Source organism: Cervus elaphus, chromosome 5, assembly GCF_910594005.1.
Source record: "Cervus elaphus chromosome 5, mCerEla1.1, whole genome shotgun sequence".
In the NCBI taxonomy this organism is placed as follows: domain Eukaryota; kingdom Metazoa; phylum Chordata; class Mammalia; order Artiodactyla; family Cervidae; genus Cervus; species Cervus elaphus.
The window spans coordinates 10,531,820-10,538,159 of NC_057819.1; positions in this window are offsets into that span (position 1 = coordinate 10,531,820).

Genomic DNA, 6,340 nt, shown 5'->3' on the forward strand with positions numbered 1-6,340 from the left:
GGGCAGAAAGCTGCTGGTGGGTACGGTGAACACCACTGATGGACTAACCAGAATAAATGCCTCTGTGAACTAATGTGTGTGCTAAACTGATACACACAGCCATGCACACTGCTGGGGACCCAAGCATGTCGCCCACAGGCCATCTCAACATAAATGAATGTCTGTATGTTAATGCAGTTTCTCCTTCCCATCCCCACAACCAAATTTACTGTTTTGTATTGTTTTTTCTGGCTTCCACTTCTTAGTGAACAACAGAAGGTAGAAATCTCAGCACCATTTTCCACTCCTTCCTCATCCTTATCTCTACCTAGTGAGTGACCTGTCATTTCTACTTCCATGCTCTCCTTCCTAACCATCCTTATTGCTTCTTTTTTAAAAAATATTTATTTTAATTACTTATTTGGCTGTGCCCAGTCTTAGTTGTGGCATGTGGGATCTTTAGTTGCAGCATAGGAACTCTTAGTTGAAGCAGGAGGGATCTAGTCACCTGACTGGGGATCAAACCCAGGCCCTCTTCATTGGAAGCATAAAGTCTTTGCCACTGGACCACCAGGGAGTTCCCCATACCCGTTGCTTTTAACCAGGGCTTCATCGTCTTCCATGGCAGCACTCTGCTTCCACCCTGTCTCTTCTTTACAACTGATTTTCCATACTATTGCTAGAGGGACCCATCCAAAACACATATGTAAACTCATTACTTCCAGACTTTAAAATCTTGGTTAAAAGAAAGGATGGTGCGAGAGATCAAGACTCACAAGAGAGCTACACTGGTCACAACAGCATCATCCTGGCATATGAACAGGCAGATCCATGAACAGAATACCGTTCAGAAATACTCAGCTAACGAAGGGCATTTAATAAACAAAAAGAGGGCTTTTCACATGGGTGGGGAAAAGATTAATTATTGAATAAATGGGGTCAGGAGCTCTGAGTAACATCTAAATAAAAAAAAGAAAAAAAATGGATCTCTAAATCTTTCTTTGTATCAAAATTAATAAAAGAATCAAACTTTAGAATGTAAAATATGAGAAATTAAAGTACTAGAAAATAAAGAAATATTCAATAAGTGGTGTTGGGAAAGCTGGATAACCACCACATGCAGAATGAAACTAGACCCTTATCTTACACGACTCACAAAAATTGACTCAAATTAACTGGCATGAAACTTAAGCATGATACTTATGGGAGGAAAAAAAACAAGAAAAAAGCTCTTTGACATTGGTTTTGGTCACAATTTTTTTTTGGATGTGACACAAATCTACGGCCATTCCACCCTGAATATGCTTGATCTCGCCTGGATATGACACCAAAAGCACAAGCAACAAAAGCAAAAATTAATTAGTGGGTCTACATCAAATTAAGAAGCTTCTGCACAACAAAAGTAACAGCAAAATGCAAAGGTAACCTTTGGAAGGAGAAAGGTATTTGTGAATCATATGTCTGATAAAGAGTTAATATCCAAAATGTACAAAGAACATACCACTCAGTATCAGAAAAACAAATAAATTGACTAAAAAATGGGCAGAGGAACCAACAGACATCTTTCCAAAGAAGTCATACAAATGGCCAACAGGCCCATGAAAAGAGAGTTGCATCACTAATCATCAGAGAAATGCAAATCAAAACCACAATGAGAGGGAACTCCCTGGTGGTCCAATGACTAAGACTCCGGGCTCCCAATGCGGGGGGGCTGGGGCTCGACCCCTGGTCATGGAACTAGATCCCACATGCTGCAACTAGGAGTTCACAAGCCACAACTAAATATCCTGCAAGTGGCGACTAAGACCTGGCACAGCCAAATAAAAAAATAAAATGAAAATAAATATTGAAGGAAAAAAACAAAACAGTGAGGTATCAACTCACACCTATGACAATGGCTATGAACAAAAAGTCAAAGATAACAAGGGCTGGTGAGAATGTGAAGAAAAGGGAACTCTTATATACCACTGGTAGGAATGTAAATTGGTACAGCTACTATGGAAAATATCCCATAGATGGAGGAGCCTGGCAGGCTACAGTCCATGGGGTCTCAAAGAGTCGGACATGACTGAGCAACTAGGCACACACATTATGGAAAAACAGTATATCTTATGATTTTAGATATGGACTAGATATGGACTATCTATCCATCTGACTTCTGAATCCAAAGAAAATTCAAATAAACTAAAATAACCATCCCAAAGAGATATCTGCACTCTCGTGCTCATTTCGGCACCATTCAGCACTATTCCTAATAGCCAAGATACAGAAACAACCATCAACAGAAGTCCATCAACAGATGAATGGATAACCGTTCAACCATGAGAAAAAAATCCTGTCATTTGCAACAACAAGGAGGAAACTTGGCGACTTTATGCTAACTGAGATAAGTCTGAGACAAAATGAAAAATAAAGTATGACCATAGTTGTAAGTGGAATCTGCAAAAGGTAAACCCATAGAAACAGAGTAGGATGGTGGTTATGAGGGGCTGGGGATTGGGGGAAATGAGTAGATATTGGTTAATGGGTACAAACTTCCAGTTATAAGATGAATAGATCTTGAGATCTAATGTACAGCATGGAATTATAGTTAACGATACAGTATTATATACTTTAAAGTTGTTAAGAGAGTAGATCTTAAATGTTCTCACCACAAAAAAGAAATGAAAATTATATGATGTGATGGTTCATGTTGTTGTTCAGTAGCTCATGTCTGACTCTTTGTGACCCCATGGACTGCAGCACATCAGGCCTCCTTGTCCATCACCAGCTCCCAGAGTTTACCCAAACTCATGTCCATTGAGTCGGTGATGCCATCCAACCATTTCATCCTCTGTCGTCCCCTTCTCCTCCTGCCCTCAATGCTTCCCAGCATCAGGGTCTTTTCCAATGAGTCAGCTCTTTGCATCAGGTGGACAAAGTATTGGAGTTTCAGCTTCAACATTAGTCCGTCCAATGAACGCTCAGGATTGATCACCTTTAGGATGGACTGGTTGGATCTCCTTGCAGTCCAAGGGACTCTCAAGAGTCTTCTCCAACACCACAGTTCAACAGCATCAATTCTTCAGTGCTCAGCTTTCTTTATAGTCCAACTCTCACATCCATACATGACTACTGGAAAAACCATAGCCTTGACCAGATGGACCTTTGTTGGTAAAGTAATATCTCTGCTTTTTAATATGCTGTCTAGGTTGGTCATAACTTTCCTGCCAAGGAGTAAGCGTCTTTTAATTTCATGGCTGCAGTCACCATCCTCAGTGATTTTGGAGCCCAGAAAAATAAAGTCTGCCACTGTTTCCACTATTTCCCCATCTATTTGCCATGAAGTGATGGGGCCGGATGCCGTGATCTTAGTTTTCTGAATGTTGAGCTTTAAGCCAACTTTTTCACTCTCCTCTTTCACTTTCATCAAGAGGCTGTTTAGTTCTTCCTCACTTTCTACCATAAGGGTGGTATCATCTGCCTATCTGAGGTTATTGATGTTTCTCCCCGCAATCTTGATTCCAGCTTGTGTTTCATCCAATCCGGCGTTTCTCATGATGTACTCTGCATATAAGTTAAATAAGCAGGGTGACAATATACAGCCTTGACGTACTCCTTTTCCTATTTGGAACCAGTCTATTGTTCCATGTCCATCCCTAACTGTTGCTTCCTGACCTACATACAGATTTCTCAAGAGGCAGGTCAGGTGGTCTGGTATTTCCATCTCTTTCAGAATTTTCCACAGTTTATCATGATCCACACAATCAAAGGCTTTGGCATAGTCAATAAAGCAGAAATAGATGTTTTTCTGGAACTCTCTTGCTTTTTCGATGATCCAGCAGATGTTGGTAATTTGATCTCTGGTTGCCTTTTCTAGAACCAGCTTGAACATATGGAAGTTCACGGTTCACATATTGTTGAAGCCTGGCTTGGAGAATTTTGAGCATTACTTGACTAGTGTGTGAGATGAGTGCAATTGTGTGGTAGTTTGAGCATTCTTTGGCATTTCCTTTCTTAGGGACTGGAATGAAAACTGACCTTTTCCAGCCCTGTGGCCACTGCTGAGTTTTCCAAATATGCTGGCATATTGAGTGCAGCACTTTCACAGCATCATCTTTTAGGATCTGAAGTGGCTCAGTTGGAATTCCATCACCTTCACTAGCTTTGTTCGTAGCGATGCTTCCTAGGGCCCACTTGACTTCACATTCCAGGATGTCTGGCTCTAGGTGAGTGATCACACCATCGTGATTATCTGGGTCATGAAGATCTCTTTTGTACAGTTCTTCTGTGTATTCTTGCTGCCTCTTCTTAATATCTTCTGCTTCTGTTAGGTCCATACCATTTCTGTTCTTTATTGAGCCCATCTTTGCATGAAATGTTCCCTCAGTATCTCTAATTTTCTTGGAAGAGATCTCTAGTCTTTCCCATTCTATTGTTTTCCTCTATTTCTTTGCACTGATAACTGAGGAAGGCTTTCTTATCTCTCCTTGCTGTTCTTTGGAACTCTGCATTCAAATGGGTATATCTTTCCTTTTCTCCTTTGCTTTTCACTTCTTTTCACAGCTATTTGTAAGGCCTCCTCAGACAGCCATTTTGCTTTTTTGCATTTCTTTTTCTTGGGGATGGTCTTGAGCCCTGTAGAATGTCACAAACCTCCATCCATAGTTCATCAGGTACTCTGTCTATCAGATCTAGTCCCTTAAATCTGTTTCTCACTTCCACTGTATAATTGTAAGGGATTTGATTTAGGTCATACCTGAATGGTCTAGTGGTTTTCCCTACTTTCTTCAATTTAAGTCTGAATTTGGCAATAAGGAGTTCACGATCTGAGCCACAGTCAGCTCCCGGTCTTGTTTTTGCTGACTGTATAGAGTTTCTCCATCTTTGGCTGCAAAGAATATAATCAATCTGATTTTGCAGTACTTGGGTGCAATCTCAAAGATGACAGAATGATCTCTGTTCATTTCCAAGGCAAATCATTCAATACCAAGGTAATCCAAGTCTATGTATGTCCTGACCAGTAATGCTGAAGAAGCTGAATAGTTCTATGAAGACCTGCAAGGCCTTTTAGAACTAACACCCAAAAAAGATGTCCTTTTCATTATAGGGAACTGGAATGCAAAAGTAGGAAGTCAAGAAACACCTGGAGTAACAGGCAAATTTGGCCTTGGGGTACAGAATGAAGCAGGGCAAAGGCTAACAGAGTTTTGCTAAGAGACAAAGCCTGAGAAACTAAGCACATAGCCCAGCCTGTTTCCTAGCCTCCTTTATGTGGTGGAATGGCCACATGACTGACTTCTAGCCAATGAAACAGGCTTAACCCAGAAAAGCCTGTTTATTTTTTAGTTTTTATCTTTTAATGTTTATTTATTTGTTTGGCTGTGCTGTGTCTTAGTTGGGGCATGCAGGATTTTTCATCTTTGTTGCAGCATTCGGAATCTTTAGTTGCCACCCTGTGGGATCTAGTTCCCGGACTAGGATTCCTGGTTTCTATCCAGGCTCCCCAGGTTCAATTCCTGAGCAGGGAACTGAGATCCTTCTACAGAATCACTCACTCACTGTGTCTCCTAGATTGAATCCTTCCCTTCCAAACCCCTCACCACTGGCTCTAAAGCCCTTCCAGCTCTTGCCCTGCCCACTTTCTCACCTCACCTCTCAGCTCACTCCGCCTTGTTCCCTGGCCTCCAGTCTTTTCTGCAGCATGTCAGGTGGCCCCATCCGCACGGCCCTGTCCTCCCCACTCCCCCGGCCACACTTCCTTAGTCACACGACCTTTACAATTGAGGTCTCAGGGTCAATTCCTCACCACGGGCGCCCTCAGCCCCAAGTCCCTCTTCACCGTTCCTTCATTTCCTTCACATCCCTTCTCACTATCTGAAATGATCTCCTGTTTGGTTTAAGGTTGGTCTCTCCCGCTAGAGCGGAGGTCCCTAACCTCTGGGCCACCGACTGGTACCTCCGGGCAGATCAGCGGGGGCATTAGACTGGAAATAAAATACACGATAAATGCAATGGGCTTGAATCATTCTGAAACCATCCGCCACCCGCTTCCACAAAACTGGTGCCTGGTGCCCAAAGGTTGGTGAGTAATGCCCTAGAGTGTAAGCCCCCGGAAGTCAGGGCCAGGGGCGCTCCAGTTCAGGCCTGTATACATTAGGGGTTCAGTCAACGTGCGCTGAATTTGAGAGAGCCTCTTATTCTACACCCGAGGCGCGCCCCGCTTGGGGCAGTGCGAGGCCCCGCAGAAGGTCGGCCCCGAGGTTCACTCCCGCCCCCTCCGCATTGGAGACGAGCGGCCGAGGGGCTGCTTCGTCCCGGGCGTTGGGGGAGGCGGGTACGCCCCGGGGCCCCGCCCCACGGCTGCCCATTGGCGGCCGCG